The 8217-nt window shown below is 49.1% G+C and overlaps 2 long non-coding RNA genes across 2 annotated transcripts in view; one reads left to right on the top strand and one right to left on the bottom strand.

Annotated features, from left to right (window-relative positions):
- LOC121027204 (uncharacterized) overlaps positions 1 to 2692 on the bottom strand; it is a 4408-nt gene extending 1716 nt beyond the window's left edge. Inside the window, exon 1 of the long non-coding RNA XR_005788605.1 lies at positions 1848 to 2692. This is a non-coding gene — a long non-coding RNA (uncharacterized LOC121027204). The remainder of the gene's footprint in view (positions 1 to 1847) is intronic.
- Positions 1 to 3193, top strand: part of LOC121027199 (uncharacterized) — a 3784-nt gene extending 591 nt beyond the window's left edge. Inside the window, exons 2-3 of the long non-coding RNA XR_005788604.1 lie at positions 2703 to 2851; positions 2951 to 3193. This is a non-coding gene — a long non-coding RNA (uncharacterized LOC121027199). The remainder of the gene's footprint in view (positions 1 to 2702; positions 2852 to 2950) is intronic.
- The last annotated feature ends 5024 nt before the right edge of the window (positions 3194 to 8217 follow it).

Raw genomic sequence — 8217 nt, forward strand, 5'->3', positions numbered from 1 at the left:
GGGGGCGGGGGTGGCGCTGTCTGCAGGGATCGCGAGGCGGTGTGAAGGCCAGGTACAGGAGCCGTCCGGGGCCCAGCCGGATCCGGGAAGGGGAGAAGCGGGACATGAAAGTCTTGGCTGCGACCCCAGCCGGGAACCTGGACTAGGGCATCTCCAAGGTGAGAGGGGGCGCAGGGAGACCTGGAGTTCTAAGTAATAAACATCTGCCCAGTTGAGACTTGCCAGTCTGGGTCTCGAGGTTCGCATCCCTGGGCCCACACTGGGTTGGAAACTAAGTGGCAGAAACAGTTGGACTTATTATAAGCCTTTATTTAAAAAATAAACAAATGCCGCGTGTCCCTGCTTCCTCGAAGGCGACAGAGAGTCCTCCTCTCCTCCCTACCCTTCCCGAGGTTTCCTAGGCCGGCTCCCGGGAGCAGTAGTGGTCGGGAAAGCCGGGATGAAAGGCGGAGAGGAAGGGCGCACGACACTCTGATTCTGCTCTAAATGTCTAGATCCTACCCATGCATACCCCCACGGTATGGGGTATGGAATTTGGCGTATTCCCATGGGCCTGGGATGGGAGGGGGGTGAAAAAGAGAAAAGGCAGTAAAGACAAAAACCTAGAGACTTTGGCTTTAATGTAAACGTAAGCAATTTTTTCCCCCTTCAAAATACCCATGCAGCCGCCTCCACCTACTCCCACACCCCCTCCAAGTGAGGGCAGTTTGGAGAGCCTCCATTCGGTTTACAAAAGAGCCTCTAGGGAACCCAGAGAGAGAAGCTAAAAATACCGCAGACGCGAGGCCCAAGTCCGGGACGAGGTAGCCGCCTCCCCCAGCCCTACCCTGCCCAGGAGGGGACCGGCTGTCAGGTCCCCTTCTTTGAGCCAAGGGCCAGAGCCGGGCTTGGCTGGGCGCCCTCCCTGCAGCCGCCCGGCCAGTTTCGCCTGGTCTTTGCGCCCTGAGCAGGGTATTTTGTAGCCATGCGGGTTGCTCTTAGAGAAGGATTCCAGTCCAATCGCCAGTAAAAACGAGATGTTACACTTTCTGACGCTTTCCATTCCGCCTCCTCTGCAGACTCAGTTTTCAAGACTCACTTTTAAAAAGAAAAGAGGTGAGACCAGTGGATCCCGCTTTACGTCAGCAATAATCCGGTCACGCGAGTATTGTCCCCCAATTTGTATAATGATCTATACGGACACATGCAGTTGTTTCCAGTTTGGGGACACAAGCTAATTTGGGAGAAACCTGTGAACTCCTGTTGCAGCCCTCTTCCGAAATAATAATAATAAAAAAAAAAATCTAGCAGTTATTTCCCCCACAGTTCCCCCTAGGTTATCAGGTAAAACCACAAAACTCTTTATATAAAAGCAAAACACACACTAAATTTCAAAACTCCCGCTCGCCCCCTTTATAAGGCAGCTTTTATTTTCACGGCCCACGCTGGATGAAAGTGGTTTATTTTGATTTTTTCCCCCCTCGTACCCACACGCCTTGTAAAAAGTTCCTGCGCACTGGCCCGGCCCCCCTCTGATGACCGCAGGGCCTTGCTTCCAGACTGCAGCCCCCCGCCACTTGGTTTTTAAGTCCTCGCCTGTAGCCGAGGTGTAATTGTGACCCCGCCCGAGCAGCGAGCCTCCCGGGGGGACGTTTGGCCCGGCCTGCGTTGGGGCCGGGACCTCCCAAGTGGCGGACCTGGGAGCCCAGAGCTGCGCGGTACTCTCCCTCCCTGCCTCCTCCCTCACTCCCTCCCCTGCGGATTTTGCTGGTTTTCTCCCCGGCTCAACAGCTCTCCTGCGCTACAGCGCAGAACGTCTCTTTCCCATTGCTTTTCTGGTTTTGTCTCGCCCGATTCCTCTCTGGCACCTTTTTACCGCTCTCTCCGTCGCCTTCACGCTGAAATCCCAGGCCCAGCGAAGCAAAGCGAGGCTTTGTTGGAATCTGGGGGAGCGAACTAGGAGCCTCTGGCCCCTGGGCGCCGCGGCGGAGTCGCAACAGGGCGCGCTTCTGCGTAACGTCAGCGCGCTGGGTAATTTACCTTCCCTGGGCGTCTGTCAATATGAGTAATTTCCAGCGGGGTCAAAATGCCTTTCTCCGGCAGTCCATCTTGGAGCGCTCTCTTACGCAGCAGACCGGGTTAGTTGTTTTGTTTCCAGCCCTAGGAATAAATACTCCTGGGGGCGTCCCTGCCGGGGCAGCCGGAGAGGAGTAGCGGAATATACACGGTGTCAGAGGCAGTTTTGCTTGAACTACGAATTGTGATTAGGTCTAAACGACAGCGACCTGCTTGCTCTTTAGTTCACATTACCTAACTCGTCCTTGATACCAATGCTTTCTTTACAAACAGGAAATCGAAAAAGAGAGCAATAATTAATTGTTCCAGTTTTTCTCTGTCGCGTGTAGATCCCATAGAAACATCGTTTCCGCATTTCGGGGTGTGATTTAAACGTAGAGTACGCGCGTGTGTCTTGCTAATCTGGCCTAAACAGACAATATATCATCCGGGTGGTGTTTTACAATAATTTCGAAACTTCTACAGCCTTCTAGGTGTGAAATCAGTGCCGTGGATTTAAGTATTCCCTGGGACTCGATACAGGCTAATGATGCTGGTTGCATAACTCCGACTCACTCTTGAGAAATGTGCTGGAAGAAACCAACGTGGCTAGCTAAGCTGAGGCAGGGCAAATCCCAGTCTGCAACGTTCTCTCCTGACTGCAGCAGGGGCCGCAGACGAGGCGAGCCCTCGCCTTTGAGAGCACGGAGTCGCATCTCTTGGATGTTGGGGGAGGTAAACTTTTCCAGTCCAGGAATGGGGTCCAGCGGGAACCGAAAGTCGTCAGACAACCTCTTTCCCTGTCACCTAGGCTCAGGTACTGAGGCCCCAACTAAAAATCTTCCACGAGTTAAATTTGTAATGAACTTCTGAAAACCACGTTTCTCTCCCCCATCCCACTTCTTGTGGTCTTTAGGCAAGCAAGTACTTGGACTTGGGGCAATTAGGTGCTCCGGTGGAACCCAAAAGAAATGTAAGAACTAAAAACAACGAAGCAGAAGCCCTAGGAAGCCTCACGGAGGATGGTTTCTACTCGCCTGTCCCTGAACTCTGCTCTCCTCGGGGGTGGCATACCCCTCCGCCCCAAGACCCTACCTCCCAAACCCCCCCCCCCCCCCGCCCCGCCGCCGGACTCGCGCGCGCGCGCGCGCACACACACACACACACACACACACGCACACACACGCACACACACGCACACACACGCAGACGCACACACACCTCTTGCGCTCTCTTTCCTCTGTTGGTGCATTTATGACCTAATGAAAGTATATCCTTTAGGGAAAATTCTGTCTATAAAACGTGAAATATGAAGAACCAGTTTGGATATTTCCACTCCGGGCCAGGCCTGATCTTGAAGTTTTTTAGCATGAACACCTTGACTCCTTCTGCTGCTTCCATAATCACTATTATTTTCACTAAATGATAAGAATTGGTTCTAAGCGACCTGTGCCCATTCCACTATGGAAGGAAGAAATGTCTCCAGCCTGAAGATGTATCTTTATTTGGGTAAAGGCATGCCTTAGGGGGGAAAAAAATTTACTGCCTATCCCTTGCCATCTTTGGAAAGCCCTGGCACCATATGTTCCAACTTCTGGGAACAGCTGGGGAAACCAAGGGCTCTTTCAACTCCCTTCCCTTTCCTTCCTACCCCCTCCCCTTTCCCCAAATGCCACCTTTTGGGGTTTCACAAACATTGACCAGTTCTTTCTCCTGGTCCATCTTCTGAAATCTCTCTTGATTTCTAATAAAAGAATACCTCCTTGGAAATCACGTAGTTAACCACCTGTTTTTGTGGGAAAAGGTGATCTGATTTTGTGTTTCGGGAGGATTTGTTTATCAACACAGGTGGGTAGAGCTAAGATTATTCCCTATTCGTTTTCTATATACCATACCTTGAAATAAGAGTTTTTAAAAGCCCCTTTTGTTTTGCAATTTGACCTTTGCCATGAGATTGGTTTCAGTTGTTTACTAGCAGGGACTATGCAACAAGAAAAACCGCAGGAGATGTAAACACTAATGTTAGCTGATGAACTGCATCCCCCAGTAGGGTGGAGTGGTTTGTTTGAATATTGTTTAAAGAGCATGGCAGTTTGGACTTCAAGTCTTTATGGCATTCAAGGGCCATCTAAGGACCTGGGGGTGGACTGGGTTGGTTGTGTTAACATCACTAAAGGAATTTATACTCTCCTTTTTTTTATTATTATTTAGCCTGAAAATATTGTTTCCTGCGTAGAATTTGCCTAATAAAAACTTTTGCACCTGGTTAAAGCCTAGGGAAAGGAGCAGACGTCCTAGGACAAGGTGTTTAGCCCACCTCAGAAGACTGTCAGGGTGTGCTTGGAGGGGGAGCCACCGAGGGCAGCCATTTCCAGGGAAGGATCTTGTCCTCTTCATCCAAGGGAGGCAAATTGTCCATTTTCAAGTGTCTATTAGGAAATTTCAGTCTTTTTTCGGTTGTGTTCTAGCTTAACCTTTGTACTTAGGACTGAGGGCTCAGCCAGTCTAACAAGTATGTGAAACCTGACTTAATGGGAGGAGCAAATAGCTTTAAACTGACAAATATTCTCATCTGGGAATAGGAGAGGAATATTTGAGGAGACGAGTACTGTGCATTTTGCTCACCTAAAGTTTTATACTTCTGCATACATCTGCACAAAATATTATTTTCTAGTCCTATTTCAAGCTTATGACCCATGAAGCAAAACAGCAAGTTTATTGCATGTTTTTCTAGATCTCCTCTAGATCCTCCTCCCTAATATGTGATATTATGTCTACATATATTTAGCATCTAGCATCTCTCATATATGTCCTGATCAGGTTAATTTTTAAGGACTATGCAGTACATTCTCATGGCTCAAAAATATACCAAAAGGCACACGTGAATAGTCTTACTGTCAATATCTGCCCAGGTGCTTCTCCCATTGTACATTTCTTGCATATCTTTCCTGAGCTCCCCAATCCATAGAAAAGCAAATAGGAATATAATCTCTATGGATCTAGAATGATGCACGTTACTACATGTGTATCCGTTTTGCTGATCTGGAGGGCTTGAGATGGGTGGGGTGGGGAGAGATCCCTGGAAGCTTTGAAGAACTTTGTGTTTTTAAGTTTATTTAGTTATTTTGAGAGAGGGAGAGGGGGCACACCCGGAGTGGCAGAGAGAGAGGGAGAGAGAATTCCAAGCAGGTCCCTCACTGTGAGCATGACGTGGGGCTGGAACACAAGAGCTGTGAGATCACAGCCTGAGCCGAAATGCAAAGAGTCAGACACTTAACCGACTGAGCCACCCAGGCGCCCCTAGAAGCTTTGAAGAACTTTAAAGAGGCTCAAACCGAATACAATCTGGCCAGGGTGTAAGATGCCTCCTGATTGTAATTAAAAGTATCTGGGAAGGAAAAGACGGGGCACATGCAGAACAAACGATTTCTAAAGCTCCAAACTGGGTTGTTTTTTCTCTGTGGCTGAGTCCAAAGAATAAAGAAACAGGAAAGAAGGGAAGGAAGAAAAGCAAGCAGAAATAGTGAGGTTATAACATTCTAGAGTTGTGGGGATATGGCTCCTCATCGCTGGAGGAAAACACATCGGAACATGAATTGGAAAGGACTAAATTGTTACGCGTCAGATAAGTAATGAATTCCTTCCCCCTATAAGAGAGGTTTTGCCATGTTCTAGCCTGTAGATATTTTGTATGGATTATAACTAATGGGGAAAGGGACTGGGACGGGCACACATATTATAAAACAACAGATACATGTTGCAGTGTAATAAGTAAGCAGCTGCAGACTTGAGAGACCCCCCGCATTTTGTCCTTTACAATTCAACAAGAGACGATGATAAAGCCAGAGGTGATCGCTCCCAATACAAAGCAGAGAGATATATATCAGTGCAGTGCTCAGAGAGCCTAAGAGGTCTTGCTGGCTGGCAGTGACTGACCTTGACCGTGCTCTATCAAGGAGTCAGATGTGGATGGAGTAAAAAGGACACCCTTTGTAGGAAAAGTACAATGCGTGGGGCCCCCTGCCAGGGATGGAGCCAGTTCGGCTATCTAGGATGTTCTGTGGCTTTCTGGTACCTGGCCAGAATTGTGGTTGCTAAATTGGCTCAAGCCTACGTGCTCCTCCTCACCAAGCCTTCCATTATCCTTGTAAATGGGGTTGGAAGCCTCTTCAGGTTTTTGATAAACTAGAGTCATTACAGTGTGTGTGTGTGTGTGTGTGTGTGTGTGTGTGTGTGTGTGTGTGTTCAGAGAGAGTGTGGTTAAGTGTATAAATGCTAAAAATTTCTTTTCTTTCACTTTGGGCTTCCCCTGCCTTCTCTCTCTCTCTCTCTCTCTCTCTCTCTCTCTCTCTCCCTCTCTCTCTCTCATAATGAAACCAGATGCGGTAATAACAAGCTCACTACTGATTTTCTTTATCTTCTTTGAACAAATTCTTGCCTGTCCCTTGCAGGGACCCACTGCCAGGTTTTACTCTTAGTGACCGTGGTTAACTTTCAGGGGGTTGGCTTTCAGATCACCCACCATGTTCATCTGATGCCGTGGCAGGACCAAAGGGCATTGGTAGGTGAAAAGGACCCCAAACCCTTTGCCCCCTGAAGTCCTGGAGCTGTTCATCAGGCTGCAAGCCAAAGGCCCACATAACTCTAATTAATGTGTGCATATGTTGGCCAGCCTCTTGGCTGGTTTTATGGGGTTTCACTGGCGTGCTTGAATTGGCAGGGTCAGATGAGGATTGAGGTTCCTAATGAATCATGTGACCACAAGTGGACTTAGACGTTGGCTGTGTTCAGGAGACCTATCCTTGGTGTTCTCTTTCTGCACTCAGAGGGAAAAGCTGGTTTGGGAGGAAGCAGCCAAAGAGGGTACCGTCACAAGTTTAAAATGTCCCCTTCATCTGCACCTTGTCACAGAACCTTCCTGGAATGTACATACGTGTATATCTTCAATAGTTCAGAAGTAAGAAGAAACGTTGTGTCTGAAAAGTATTGAATTTAAGAGTGGAAATCAGCCTTTAGAATTCACCTCTTCTAAGCATTTCTTTCCAGATGAGTAGACTTGGGCTCAAAGATGCTCCTGGTACCTAGCCAGCCTGTGCCCCTAATTGATGAAACCGGGAGTGGTGAGAGCCTCTCCTCTGGTTTGGTAGTTATTTCCAGGGATCTTTTCTTTAAGATAAAGGCATAAATAAGGAAGAGACTGCGTTCAGAAAAGGAAAAAAAGGAAAAAAAAAATGATGCAGAGGGCCAGGCAAGAGCAGAGGTAGCCAGAGAAATGACAGTCTGGGGGACGGGTTACTTGAGCAGGCCTATCTCCATCATTTCCTGAAAGTCTTTACTCCACTCCAAGACAACTGTTAAAGGCTGATGTTTTCACAGCACAGATACTTTTCGTATGTGCGTGTGTTTAAACCAGTCCAGGAAAATAGATCCTTTTCTCTTGGGGAAAGGGAATGGTGTTTTCAAAAGGGAAGCAGCTCTCATCAAAAGCCCTCGTGGATCTGGTGACAACACGGACACGCGCTTCGCCCGGAGCCTGGAAACTGTCAGGCGGCGGAGGTGGGGGTGGGGGACGACTCGCATTGCGAGGTCCCAAGGTGAGCGGGCGGGGGTTGGGGTGGGGTGTGGGGGGGGGGGGATAGTTCTACGCTGTACCGGGGAGAGCGCGGCCCCAGGCCTTCTCCAGTGCCTTTCTGGAGCTCCGGGCTGGCCGCGTCCCGGGACCCGACAGAGGCGGTGGCTCGGCTAGGGAAGTAGCGCCGATTCGCAGGGAATCGCAGAGGGAGGAAGGTGGGTAGATCGCTGCGACGACAAAGATGAAATGGGGGAGAAGAGAGCGCGGGAGTGGAGGGACTGAGTAGTCACGAAACAGGGCTTCCGGATCTCTACCGGGAGACAGTCCACGCGAAGGGCAGCCCCATCCGCTGTGGGCCGAAGTGTCTGGGCTGGATGTGCCCGTGTGTGTGTGTGTGTGTGTGTGTGGTGGGGAACCACCGAGGTGGCTCTGAGTTTTGCACAATTTCACGCTTTAAAAAAGGATGGGCTTTTTTTAAAAAAATTCTTTTGGCGTGAGTGTCGGTGGGATCTGAGGCTGAAGGCTCTCCAGCCTTCGGCTGTGTTTTCTTTCGCCCCGGAAACAGAACTGGACAAAATAGAAAATCAGCCAGGGAAACTAAACAACAGCTT

Source organism: Herpailurus yagouaroundi, unplaced genomic scaffold, assembly GCF_014898765.1.
Source record: "Herpailurus yagouaroundi ecotype Mexico unplaced genomic scaffold, PumYag 28, whole genome shotgun sequence".
Classification (NCBI taxonomy): Eukaryota; Metazoa; Chordata; class Mammalia; order Carnivora; family Felidae; genus Herpailurus; species Herpailurus yagouaroundi.